Genomic DNA, 12,913 nt, shown 5'->3' with positions numbered 1-12,913 from the left:
TTTAAGAGAGACTTGGTTCAAATTTCTTAAGTCAACACACAATCTAATCTCACATGTTTTCTTCCTTGTGGGCACTAAGTTGGATACCCATTTTGAGAACCTGGTTGGTGCAATAATTCCAGCTTCAAACATTCTCTTCACTTCTTTCTCAATCAAGGGGAGAAGCACAAGATTGATTCTTCTTAGTTTCTGTTTGAAAGGCTTTTGATTTGGTTTCAAAGGTATAGTATGTTGGATGAATAAAGTATCATAGGACTTGAGGTCCTCATAACTCCAGGAAAAAACATCTTGGAACTCTTTAAACAAGTCAACATATTTTGGCTTTTGATCAGCAGGCAATGATTTGGACAGTTTTATCATTTTGGGGTTTTCTTGCATTCCAATATTGCAGTCTTCAATTGCAACATTTAAGGGTTGCATTTTTGTCTTTTTGGGGATATCATTTGAATCAAATATGTCTTCTAAGGGAGTCAAGCCTGTGGGTAGGAAATTGTCTTTCAATTCAATGATTTCAGCCTCTGCCTCAGCTATTTCATCCAAATTCATTTGTTTGAGCTCTTCTATGTTTTTGTTATCAAAAATGGTTGGGTGCAACATTTGTTTTGTTGTTTCAGCTGATATAGTCTGTTGACTTTCATTTATCACTTGTTGTGGGTCATCCATGGCATCGATATCAATGTTTAAGCCCGAAAATTCTTGCTGTAAAGTGAGGAAATTGTTTATTTGTGCATCATTTTCAAAAACTTGCCATTCTTTGACATTGTTTGGGACTGCAGGCCTGTGCTTTATTTCAGCAGTGAAATGGTTATTGGGCTCAAATGGCAGCTTGCAAGTGCTAGCAAAAGTTGCTAGGCTATGCGCGTGTAGATTATGGCTTCTTGAGATTTTGGTAAGTTGTGATTCTGAGAAGGTATTGAGTATTTCAGTGGCAGCTCTTCTGTAAGCTTTTAATCTATTATCATTTGCAACAAAATTTCCCTTCACTTGCTGTATAATCAGATCTGAATCTCCTAGAATTGAAACTTTTATTGCTCCTAGAGTTTTGATCAGTTTGAGACCTAAAAGGAGGGCTTCATACTCTGCCATATTGTTGGTACATCTAAAATTTAATCTATAGGCATGACCCTCTGCATGGTTGTTTTGTGTATTATGGATCCACACCCTTGCCCCTACTCCTAGTTTGTTTACCAAGCCATCAAACTCTAAATACCATAAGATTTCTTGGTCCTGGCTAGCATTGGGAGTTGTAATCATTTTTGGAGTGGGCAGATTTGAGTTTTGATGTAGTGTGTCTTGTATGCTGGTTGCATCAATTGTTTCAATAGTTTCTATGTTTTTGGCAACTGATTCTTCATTTATGCATATTTCTTGCTCTAAAGCCAAAGGTTTATCATCAGTCGGAGGACACATATCAGCATTAAACAAGATGAAAGAATCCATATCAGAATGGATTGAATAGATGGGAAAGTTTTGGGGCTTTTCCTCACTGCTTACCACATATTTCATCAATGTTTCCCTATACAGTCTCTTTGGTTGCCCAAAGACTGAAATAGTGGCATAAGATAGGTCTAATTGCAAAGATCCTTGGAGTTTGGCTCCCTAAGATCTTGATAAGAGCATACCATATTTGGGTGGAATATCAGCTACCACCGCGTCCATTAGGATTGTTTTATTTGGGTATTGGACTAAAGACACACATACATCTTTGATTAGGCCTAAACACTTGACTTGACTAGAATCAAATGAGAATAAGTCTTTGTATGGTCTAGTGACATCTAGGTTTAGCTTCTCCATTATAGCTTTGGGCATTAGGTTGTGTGAAGCACCTGAATCAAACATTGCATTGTGCAAAACTTTGTCATGGATGTGTAAACTGACATAGAAGGGTAGAAAAACTCCATTTGCTGATTTACCATCAACTTCAGGACCGAAAAGCAGCTCAGGTTGATCATCTAGGACATTAACATCATCCCTATTCTCTGGCATTTGCAGTGATCTTTTGATTTGCTGTCTATATACATCATGTTTGGCAAGCTCAGATAGAGGGATAGGTATCTTTAGTTTACCAATTTTTGTCTCTAAATCAAAGGGCTTTTCTGATTGAGTTTTAGTGTTGTGACTAGCAGATTTTCCTTTTTCAATTGCACTTTTAGTGATTTTCTCTTGATCTTCAGTGTTGTTATGAAGTATTTCTATTTTGGAAAGGCTTTCAGGAGTGCTGTTTGAATTCTCTTTTGAGGAAGAGGATACCAATGGCTGTTTCTTAAAAGTCTGCACATCTGATATATCCTCTATGGTCACTTCTTTTGGATTTGGGACTGTTTTTTCAGAGGGTTCTGTGAGGATAACCTTGTCTTTTATTTTCTTAGGATGTTTAGCATCCTTTGGTTTGATAGGTTCAGGTACATCTATGGTTCTGGTCCTTAATTTGTACTGCTTGTGGACCTCATATACTGCTGCATCATAACCTTCTCTAAAGTCAAATGACTCTCCGGCTTTAGTTTGAAATTGATTGATATCATGATCATCTTAGTCTTCTTGGGTTAGAAAAACTTGTTGCTCACCCTTTAGACCCATCAAGTTGATGTGAGAGTCCTCTGTTGGCTCACTAGATGTTGATGCTTCAGCATAGTTTTCTTGAAAAGGAGGTCTTATATCATGGTCGGGGCTAGCCCTTCCAACATTTGGGTTTTGGTTTTTTCTAAAATTTGGGTTTCTGATAGCATTACCTTGTTGTCCTTCCCATGATGTTTTTCTTTCAATAGTTCCCATTCTATCTCCAATATTTTGCACGGTATTGATGATTGCATCCAATTTTTGTTCAACTGCTGAAGGTTCTTCTTTAAAAGTAGTTCTTCTCTCAGCTCTTGCTCTGTTTCGCTTAGTGATCAGGTTTGCCTCCGCACTAATAGCTATGTTCTGCATGTTTGCTAAGCTTTGAGAGGCTCTTTCCCTTAATTGATATGCCATGTCAGAATCAAATCCATCAGGGAATTTGTATAAAGCTAGATCAGGTGGCGGTCTAAGGTTTTGTGGAATAGCATTGTAAAAATTGTTGAACCTAGCACAATAGTCTAAGGTAGCTTCTTGTGGACCTCTTTTTATGGTATCATATTTGGATAATATGTGCAGAGGGTCCTTCTTCTTCTCCCACCTATTAAGAAATGTTTGGTAAAGGGTCTCTGGGTCAGCTATGGAATTTGCAGGAAGAGCTCTAAACCAAGGCCTTACATCACCCGTTAAACTTTGGACAAAAATCTTCATTCTTACATGATCATCATCTATTTCATAATTCTCAAAAGAGTCCTGCATTTTCTTGGTATGTTGCAGGGCAGTGTTAGAACCAGTACTATCAAAATATGTGATTTTGGTTTGATAATCCTGAGGCATAGCCCCTGGATTTGCAGGCAGTTGTAAAGGGGCATATCTGTTAGCCATATTTACAGGTATAAGTGGAACAACAGGAAGAAATGGAACGACTGGAACAACTGGGATAATAGTAGGAGTATGTGTAGTGAATGGAGGAGTGGAAAAGGTTCTTTGAGAGGTGGATGAGGAACTAGGAGAAACAACAGTGTGAGGATGGAATGAAACTTTAGAAGGGGTTGGAATATAGCTCTGGGGAATTGCTTCATGACTTGAATCAGCAATATCCTCTTTTCCCTCTTGTTTCCTGAGGTTTCTTGGGATTAAATTGGGATTTTCAAAAGCAGTTGGGGGATTTGGGTCTGGGTTTGACCTGGTATGACGATATTTCTTCTTCGGAGCCAGCGTCTAGCTTGTTTTTTGGAATATTTTGAGAATTTTCCCCAGTTGAGTCGCCAATGATGTTATCACTCAGGTTGTCCCTTGGCTCCTAAGGGATACAGCCGAGGTAACCACAAACCAATCTTTGGATTGTAGGTCCTAACCTACCTGCAATCAGAGAGGCCTCTCTCTTTATAATTTAACTTTGTTTTTGGGGTGATTTTAGGCTAGCTATGATGTACATGGGTTTTGTTTAAGTTTGGTGGGATGGATGATGTTCAAACAGAGTTGGCCTGCAAAGTGTGAGAAGTTCAGACCATTGGGCATAGAGTCAACGATTAAGGGCTGTTGGGTGTGATTTCTTTGGTAAAGAAGGGACTACAGAGCAAGATAGCTAAACAAGGAACAACTTCAAGCTAGAATAAGGATGAAATGAAGGTCAGGGAATGAAATGCAACTAAGTAACTTTCATTATGCTAACAGAGGGAAAATGAGAGATTATCATCTAGGAGCAATCAAGGATTCCTAAATAGCATCCATATATGAAAGAACTAGTGTAAATATGAGCAATGAAGTATTCATATTCAGGCCTGATTCTGAAGAAAACATAGAGAAATCACAGAAATTGAGCACAGAGTACAGCTAAGTAACATCTAAGCTATTCTTCTTTCCTGCAATCTAGATCATGATACATAGATGATATACTAAACATAGAAACTGAAAGACAAGTGAGAAAGACTTATTGATCCATGAAGAAGCACGAGAATTCTGTAATTTTCTCTTCAGCCATCAAATCCACAACCAGACAGTTCATAAGCAATGCATTCCAGCAATCTTTGTTCATAAAAGTTCTCAAAATATACAGTGCAAGTCTAGAATGACCTTATCAACCAACCAACCAACCCTTATTACATAGCTCAGGGTGGTATTTATAAGCAAAATATCTACAAAACATATCTGATAAAAGATTTGAGGAAATAACTGCGATTAACCTAACTTCTACCGCAATTAATGTAACAAATATCTATTTTGAGCTACGCTGGAGGCAGTTGCATCAAAAAATGGGCTCATATGCGTCCTTTGGAGATCTGCGTTGTTCTTTCTGCAATAATTGCGCTTTGGGCTTTGATCCGTTGCTCTTAGGTGGCTTTGATTATCATTAACTGTGATCTGGTGAGCCTTTAATGGCTTTTACTGCTCCACTGATACTCTTTGACTTGGATCAAGGCTCTTTATTGCTTATCTGCTTTGGCCTTAACTCTTCCACGGATACTCTTGGACTGATACACCTTTTGGCAGTTCTGATACTCCTTTTTTGATGAATCGGGACCCTTTTGCCCCACTGATACATTTTAATTGATAAATCGCCCTTTCCTGCCACTTTATGGAAAAAAATAGCTGCTGTGGTGCTTTCTGTGGCTTTCTGCGTGCTCTAGAGGTGTTTCGGCGCTTGGCCGATCAAAATACTGTCAAAACAGGAGAAATACTGAACACTGGCGGAAGATCTGCAAAAAGATAACTGTGCTGGGGCTGAGCTTGCTGTCCGGAGGTGATTTGGGCCAAGGCGATCAAAAAATGGCTGAAGAAATGGTCAGCCTTCCTTTGCAATGGAGCGCGCGCAGGCGCAAACTGAAGAATATGAGGAAAAAGCCCTTTTACCTTTTAAAAGGCAAAAACCACTTTATATGTGAAATTCATGAAAAATGGGGCGGGAGCGATCACTGTAGCTTTGAATAGATCTAGGTCGTTGGATCTAGTGAGGGCAGATCCAACGGCAACGATTAAATCGCAATATCGCATCGGTAAGGGGCATGGGGGCAGAGGCTTTATATATAAGCGATGGAGCGATGGGATGTGGGTCATCAAATGAAGGGGGCGATCAGACGGCTGGCGCGCGATCGTTATATCGCGTCGGCGGAAGGCGAAGGTTTGGGGTCTTTTATGTTATTGCGATTGCGATATAGCGATAATGCGGCATAGCAATGGATTTGCGATAAAACATGTGTTTTGTAATAAAAACGGAGAATTGCGGTAAACTTAAGTTCTGTGGTAAAACTTAAGGTTTGCAGTAAAACATGATATTGCGATAAAGCGGAGTATATGGGAAAAGTAGAGATTGCGATAACTCTGACTTGCGATAGCGATATCGCTTTCGGGTGCGATAGCGATATCGCATCGGAGGAAGGGGAGTAGAGACAATAAAAGGGGCACATATGTATTGCGACTGCTGATTGCAATAATCGCATCAGCGGAGTGTCATCGGGGCACAATATAAAAGGTCCAACAATGCAGCTACGACCTCCGACAGCGATATCGCGTCCGGGGGGGGAGGCAATCAGAGGAGGGTTTTATACTTTGGATAAGGGTTTCCAATGCATCGAAAGGGGTCCGAATGCATGGAAGGGACTTTTTATGATCGGAGAAGGGAAATATGAGATCGGAGGGGTCAAATAAGGTCAAAAGGAGGGTTTTTAATGCATCGGAAGGGGTCCGATTGCATGGAAGAGAGTTTTTATGCTTTGGAAGGGGTCCAAATGCATAGGAAGATGGTTAAAGAAGCAAACTAAGGGTTCTTACTAAGTTTCGAGTAAACTTAGTAATTCCCAATCATTATTTATGGTTATATTTCAACCAAAGTAGGGGATATGTATATAAAGGGGATTTTTATCATATTTTTAGTAAGGGGAGGGGAATAAGGAGGGATTTACATAATAGAGTTAGAAATTAATATGAATTTTGATCAGAAAGCGCTAAGCATAGAAATCTTAGGCTACAAAGGGGAAATAGGACTTATAGAAGAAATATGAGCACCTTTAAGCAAAGCAAATCTTTACTTAGGAAAATGTTATGGAATATGATGAATTTTAGAGATATTAAGCAGATCCTAACATCTTTAGGGGAAATTAGTGAATGATTTGGGGAAAAGGAAGAAGGGGAAATTAGTCATGCCTCGCTTGAGCTGCTCCAAGGGAAAACTGCCTTGCACATGTGATCTGAAGTAAATTAACACTTTGAAACACAAAATTGATCACAATTCTTCATTCAGCAACCTCAAAACTGCCTGCCCGACCTACTTAGCCTAACATTTTGTCTTCTCTTTGTTTGGGTGCACTTGAACTAGCAAACCCAGCTTTTCTTCTTTTCTTTTGGCTATCCTCGTATCTAAATCTATCCTTATCTCTTCCAAGGGCTCAGATTAAGTTGTTGAGCACCCTAGCTTCTCTACCTATCTAATAATCTGCCAAGATTAAACAGTTTGGATAGATTTTTATTCTCTATCTCTAAAACAAGCAATTTAAACCTAGGGAAGCCAAGATTAAGTTGTTTGGCCTTCCCTTAACTGTGAAACTCTTCAAAAATGGAATAGTTCTTCAAAAATGGAATATAGTAGTGGCACTTGAGCTAGCACACTTTCCTGGCCTTTTGATTGGGGTTCATTTCATTTATTTTTCTCTTTGGCCAATTCATTGTTCTTTTTACCCTTTGATTATTCTTTTAGGGCATACCCTCTTTACATTTTTTAAATTTTCTGAGATTTTCTAGGAAATATGGAACCTTTGTAGCATGAAAAAGATGACATATTTGGCATTTAAACAGTCAATCATGAAATATGAAACCTATTGTATAGGACGCTAACAGGTACTAGACATTACTTGATCTAGTAGGGTCAGCAGGGTTGTAAATAATACTAGAAGAGGGTTGGTTTTTACCAAGCATGTGAGCTTGTGAGCCGCTTACATTAGTGGCACGTAAAACCATAGAGACATTCAGGTTCTACAGCCCCAGGTGGTGGCACAATCTGGCCACTGACCAACGGGATAGAAGAACTGGCGAAGACAATCTTTGAAACCACCGATTGAGACTGACGCATAACTGGGATTGATGGTACAAGAGTGTTCGGGACGGTGGGTTGCACTGGGATTGAAGTAACAACTGGTTCAGAGGCTGTGTTTGTGACTAACGGACTTGACGTAGGTCTGATGCCTGACGCCCAAATAGAGTTATGGTAGAGTGATGAGGCACTTAGTGTGCCCAAAACTAAGTGCCCTAAAGACACAAAGCCAGGTGGCAAGCTGGTGGGAATACCTTATAAATAATGGAAACCCTAAGGATGGAACTGCAACTGCAATTCTTCCCCCTCAATAGTGTGTGGAGTTGAGACTTCGAACTCATCTAGAGAAGTGACTCGAGCATCGCCTTCGGGTTCCATGTCTAGAAACAAATGATGGCGAGCAACCGAACGTGTACTAGGGGATAGTTCCAAAGGAACAACCGGTTGATTGTACGGACTGTAAGGGTGCTGTGGTGACATCTCAACAACATCAAATAGAGGCTTCAGAGAATAGATAACCATTCCAAGCTGACCACCAGTGGTCGGCGAGTTCTCTAGAGTTCAAATGGGATTATCCAAAGATTCTCGGTCAAGACCAACAAATGACCCTGAATCGAAAGTAGGTGGAGGATGACATGATAATGGTTGAACACTCAAAACAATTGTGAGTTCAACATTTTGGTCCTCAAATGGCTCTGATAACTTAGGAAGTGGCTCCTTGAACAATCTTTAAGACGGAGGAGAGGAAGAGGAAATGGGTGAACCAGATGGTTCAACCACGATGACCTTGTCTTAGCCGACAGAACAAATAAATTCAAGACTTTAAAATTTCCTTTTAAGGGAACTCACGATTTGTTAAAAAATCTAACAGGATTTTTTGGATCTTGGGCAATCAATTATTTAAGACGCATAAAAGATTGATGTTCTTTCATTTTTGAAGAGTCGAGAAAGAAACAAAGATGACTCTATCGCTTTCGATTGGAAATGAGCTCGAAAGGAAAAGTGCTCGGATGATCTTTTAATTTTAATGAGTCAAAAATATAAAATGACTACTCTTGATGATCTAGGTAAACATGATTACCAAGCAACCATGAACTGCAGAATACCTCCTAGCAAACCAAGAAGTACGAGTAGGAAATCTCCCCGAATGTTGTGTTTGGTGTATCACGTTCGCAAGGCGGCTGACTTGGCTTCCTAAGGATAAAAGGATTGCAGCCTAGTGGGGTCTCCCATTATATACACAACAGTACAGGGAGCACAAATTCGTGCTAGCACTGTCTAATGCTGAAGCTAACGACAGCTACTAGGTTTACAGACACCGAACACATCTCTAGCCTATCCCCTCTAGATGTGATCATTAATGTAAAATGCGCCTTAGGTAAATTGAATTCATTTTAGAGTTGATCTTGAGTTAGGTTTCAGTTTTCAAGTCTTAGTGATGCTACTCAAAAAACCTAAAATGCAACGAAACGGGACAAGAACCTTTCAATTCGATGAAATGCCTACACTAGAGAGGGTATAAACTACTCAATAAAATGTAAACAATCAAGCAACTGAAAACACAATGATTTTTCACTACTTCACTCTAATGAAAAAAGCATTCCAATTCCTAATTTCCCGAAAAGCACTTATCTATTAGTCCTTTCGAAATTAAAAAAAAAAATCTTCCTTTTCAAATGCTAATGCAATTCTAGTTTTTAAGGGATGCGAATCATAATGAAGCAACAAGCTAGAATTTCATATTTTCTCATGAAACAATGAAAACAAACTTTCGCATACAATATTTGAATGAAAAAAATCGAGACTATGAGCTCTTCAAGTAGATTAAAATATGAAAAGCGAAGTTCATTCAGATCAATGAAACACCGACTTTGCCAAACACAAGACCGACAATGTAATCTATGCCAAAAAAAAGACGTTCAAACTAGTAAACAAAACTTTTTCCAACTTGTGCAAAAAGAGGTCAAAGTCACAAGAGGGACCAAAAACAAATGCAAGGAGCAAACACACCCACAACCAGACTCCATGAGTCCACAAGCTATTGAATGGACGAATAGCTATATGTCCTAGTATCATTGGCCACTCAATGACTCGATCAATCAAACAGCAAAATGACAAGCCTACAAGCAAGCAAAACCAAACAAAAAGTAGCTTTCTAATAAGGGAGAAAAATAGTCAAAAGACTCACAGGGTCAGAAACACAAGAGTAGAACACACTGGCCAAGATTGGGGTCTAGCCCTAATCTTCACTTACAGGAATCAGTGCGACGACCTAACTGAAAACAAGTGCCAGAGGCGGGTCGGCGCGACTATTCCTTTGTAATTCGCACTGATCGATGTGACTGTCGACCAATTAAATGCATTATCTGAGGAAACTAAGAAAAAAAAATCAAAACAAGGACCAAATCTGCTACTATGGTTTTAGACTTAGGCCAGTAACCAAGAGAAAAGCAACAAAACAAAAGGGAAAATGTGAAACTAGCAAAGTTCTCACAAAATCATCAAATCCAAAACAAACAAAAGGATGGAATCTCCCCAGCGGAGTCGCCAATTTGTGGTGAAGTAAAATTATAAGTGCAGACACAAATGAACTCCTCTAGCCTGATAATGGGTCTGGCCACAACAGATACATTCTATGGAAGATTTCCTTAGATTAGAATCAATCAAGAGGGCCTAACTCTTGGTCTCTTATCTTGCTTGATGATGTCCTCGCTTGCTCGCTCTAGCGATCTCTCGCTTCCTTCTTCAAGCTCCTGAAACAAGTAAACAACAACAACACACAAACATAATAATAAACAAATTGCAATTCAACCTACTTAATGAGTCAAGAAGCATTAATACACGAATATGTAATATTACAAAATTTGTAGGAAATCAATTGATAGTTTGATAAATTAATATCAAAGAGAGATTACAATGATTTGTCTTGACATCACAGTCTTCCTCTGACAGGACTAGGTTCCCACACACTTCTGCTAGCACCTCATGATGGCTTCAAGCAATGATAGTTTAAAGACTCTTCCCTTTAGGCTTCACTCCAAACCAAACACACTTCTTCCTCAACACAACTAGATGGCTACAACTAGCAATAGCTTGCTTTTCTAGTATATTTACACTTAGCCAAAACTCTAACTCTGATTTTCACACTAGTCACTAGTTTGTGCTTTGGAAGAAGGGAGTTTTATAGGAAAGTTGGATGGGAGATGGATCCTCTTCTCATGGGAGAAGGACTTATCCCTTGAGGTAGTTCCATCATTATAGGGGAAAGGAGCCTAAACTGTCATCCTCCACCCCATCTGGCCAAACCATTTACCAGACTTCCGTTATGGAGCTTCTAGAGATGGAAGCTTCAGCTCTAATTTAAAAAAGATTCCACAACAGGATTGTCGCGACTAGAACATAGCTCAATCACACTGATTGGTGCGGGGAATAGCGCTAATCTCTGCACATCAGCATGGAGAAGACAAAGGTCATTAGTGCTGGTCTTGTAAATTGGGCAAAACAGAAGTTTCAAGGGAAATGGTGCAAAAGGGAAATGATCTACTCATGAAGAGGGACATAATGGGAGTTTCTCCATGAAGGCAAAGCATGCAGGGTTCACTGTAGAGGACCTCCAGTATCAAGGAATGAGGAGTACAAGGACAGTGACAAAATGTTGTGTAACATTACCCAGGTTCAAAGTTAAGTTTACCAAACAAATCCCTACACTACTGGCCCTTTCGGCATGAATCCATGAAGCACACACTGAAGTCTCGCTCGAAGGAGTATGGGGGGATATTGGAATCAAATTTCCACACCCAAATATGGTTATGATGTCGTTTTATGCCCTAACTCTACCTTTGCACAAATCGATAAGCCTTTTAGGGGTTATCGATATACTTCTCCTAATCACCCTTAGACCTTCGTGAAGGTATATGACTGTCTTCCGCGGACCCTAAACAGGTGAATCTACAACTTACGCGCCTCTGTAATCACTCCTAAGTCTGTTATTACCCAGATCGGCTTAAGTATCTGATAAATTTAACATGCATTAAGATATTCTTCGTGTAAAGATATATTATGACTTGCATTCATACAACAATGTAAAACATACAGATTGGTGCATCAACACAACATTAATTCATAAACCCAGTATTCCTCATGACATAGTCACATTTATTCACAGTAGAAGTAAAAGGGACCAAACATATATATTTCCGGAACAATCTCTTTATTAATGCTCCAGATCTTCTTACAGACTCAAACTACCCTACGCACACAACTGCAAGGGTCTGCACACTTAGCTGCGGACTTCCACCCTAGGCCTCTGTGCACTCAGCTGCATTATCTCTTCCTATGCTAAGACTCTCAATCTTAGCTCTCCCAAAACCCCCCAAAGACTCATGACCTCTAACTTACTTACTTTCCTCCCTTTTTATACAATCCTATGGTCCGTCGACCATGGGTAGATCTCAAAAACCGACACAACTTATCTAAACTAAGGGCAAAAAACCCTTTTATCTTTAGACATCTTCGTGCTACGCAACCACAAGATGTGGCAACTTTACATTTCTTTACACAAAATTTGGCCCTTTTGCCCCAAAAATTGGGTGCTTAACCCAAAATTGACCCCCAAGGGACCTGTTCCTAACAACGAGCTTGAGGCATAGCTTGCACTAGAGCCAATCATTCCAAAGCCTAGAGGTAGAGACATCAGATAGAGTCATGCTTCATGAGCATGTTTTTGATTGGTGGCCTTCCTTAATGCACCATATGCAGAAGACTTTGGTATCTGCTACATCAATTTGTTGTTATCTATAAACCATCACCAAGGAGGACTTCCACATCATAGCAAACTTCAACTTCTAGCTAGATTAAGAATTGCTCTAGGGACTACTTCGAGCCTTAGTTTCAGAGTTGGTGGTCAACCTTAAATCACCACCAGTAGATACCTCAAGTTATTTCTACTTCATTTGGTTTGTGATCTTCCTTAAACCACCATTTCAGAGAGCACATCCAACCATCGACTACCGTGCACTTTTGTTTAAGCTCTTCTTCTTAGACTCTTATACACCCCTTCGGATTAGGGGAGGGATTTTGGACACCTAATCTATTAGGGTTGGTGTGGGGGAATTCTAATAGCCATAGAAGTCCAAGAGACATCTTGGAAGATGAAAACTAAGGGTCATTAAGATATGTGTTTATGTGTGTCATAGTCTTAATTGAAATAATTCCACATTTATCTATTTTTTTATTTATTCTTGTGTGTGTTTAACACATTATATCATAAGATAAGATAAAATGGAAAAATTCAACACATACATAGAGATATTTACATTGTAGAATGCTCTTCAA

Source organism: Pinus tabuliformis, chromosome 8 (assembly GCF_031772625.1).
Source record: "Pinus tabuliformis cultivar Carrire ecotype Pingquan chromosome 8, CPIR1, whole genome shotgun sequence".
In the NCBI taxonomy this organism is placed as follows: Eukaryota; Viridiplantae; Streptophyta; class Pinopsida; order Pinales; family Pinaceae; genus Pinus; species Pinus tabuliformis.
The sequence above is the reverse complement of the archived record's forward strand: the minus strand, read 5'-3'. Positions refer to the sequence as shown.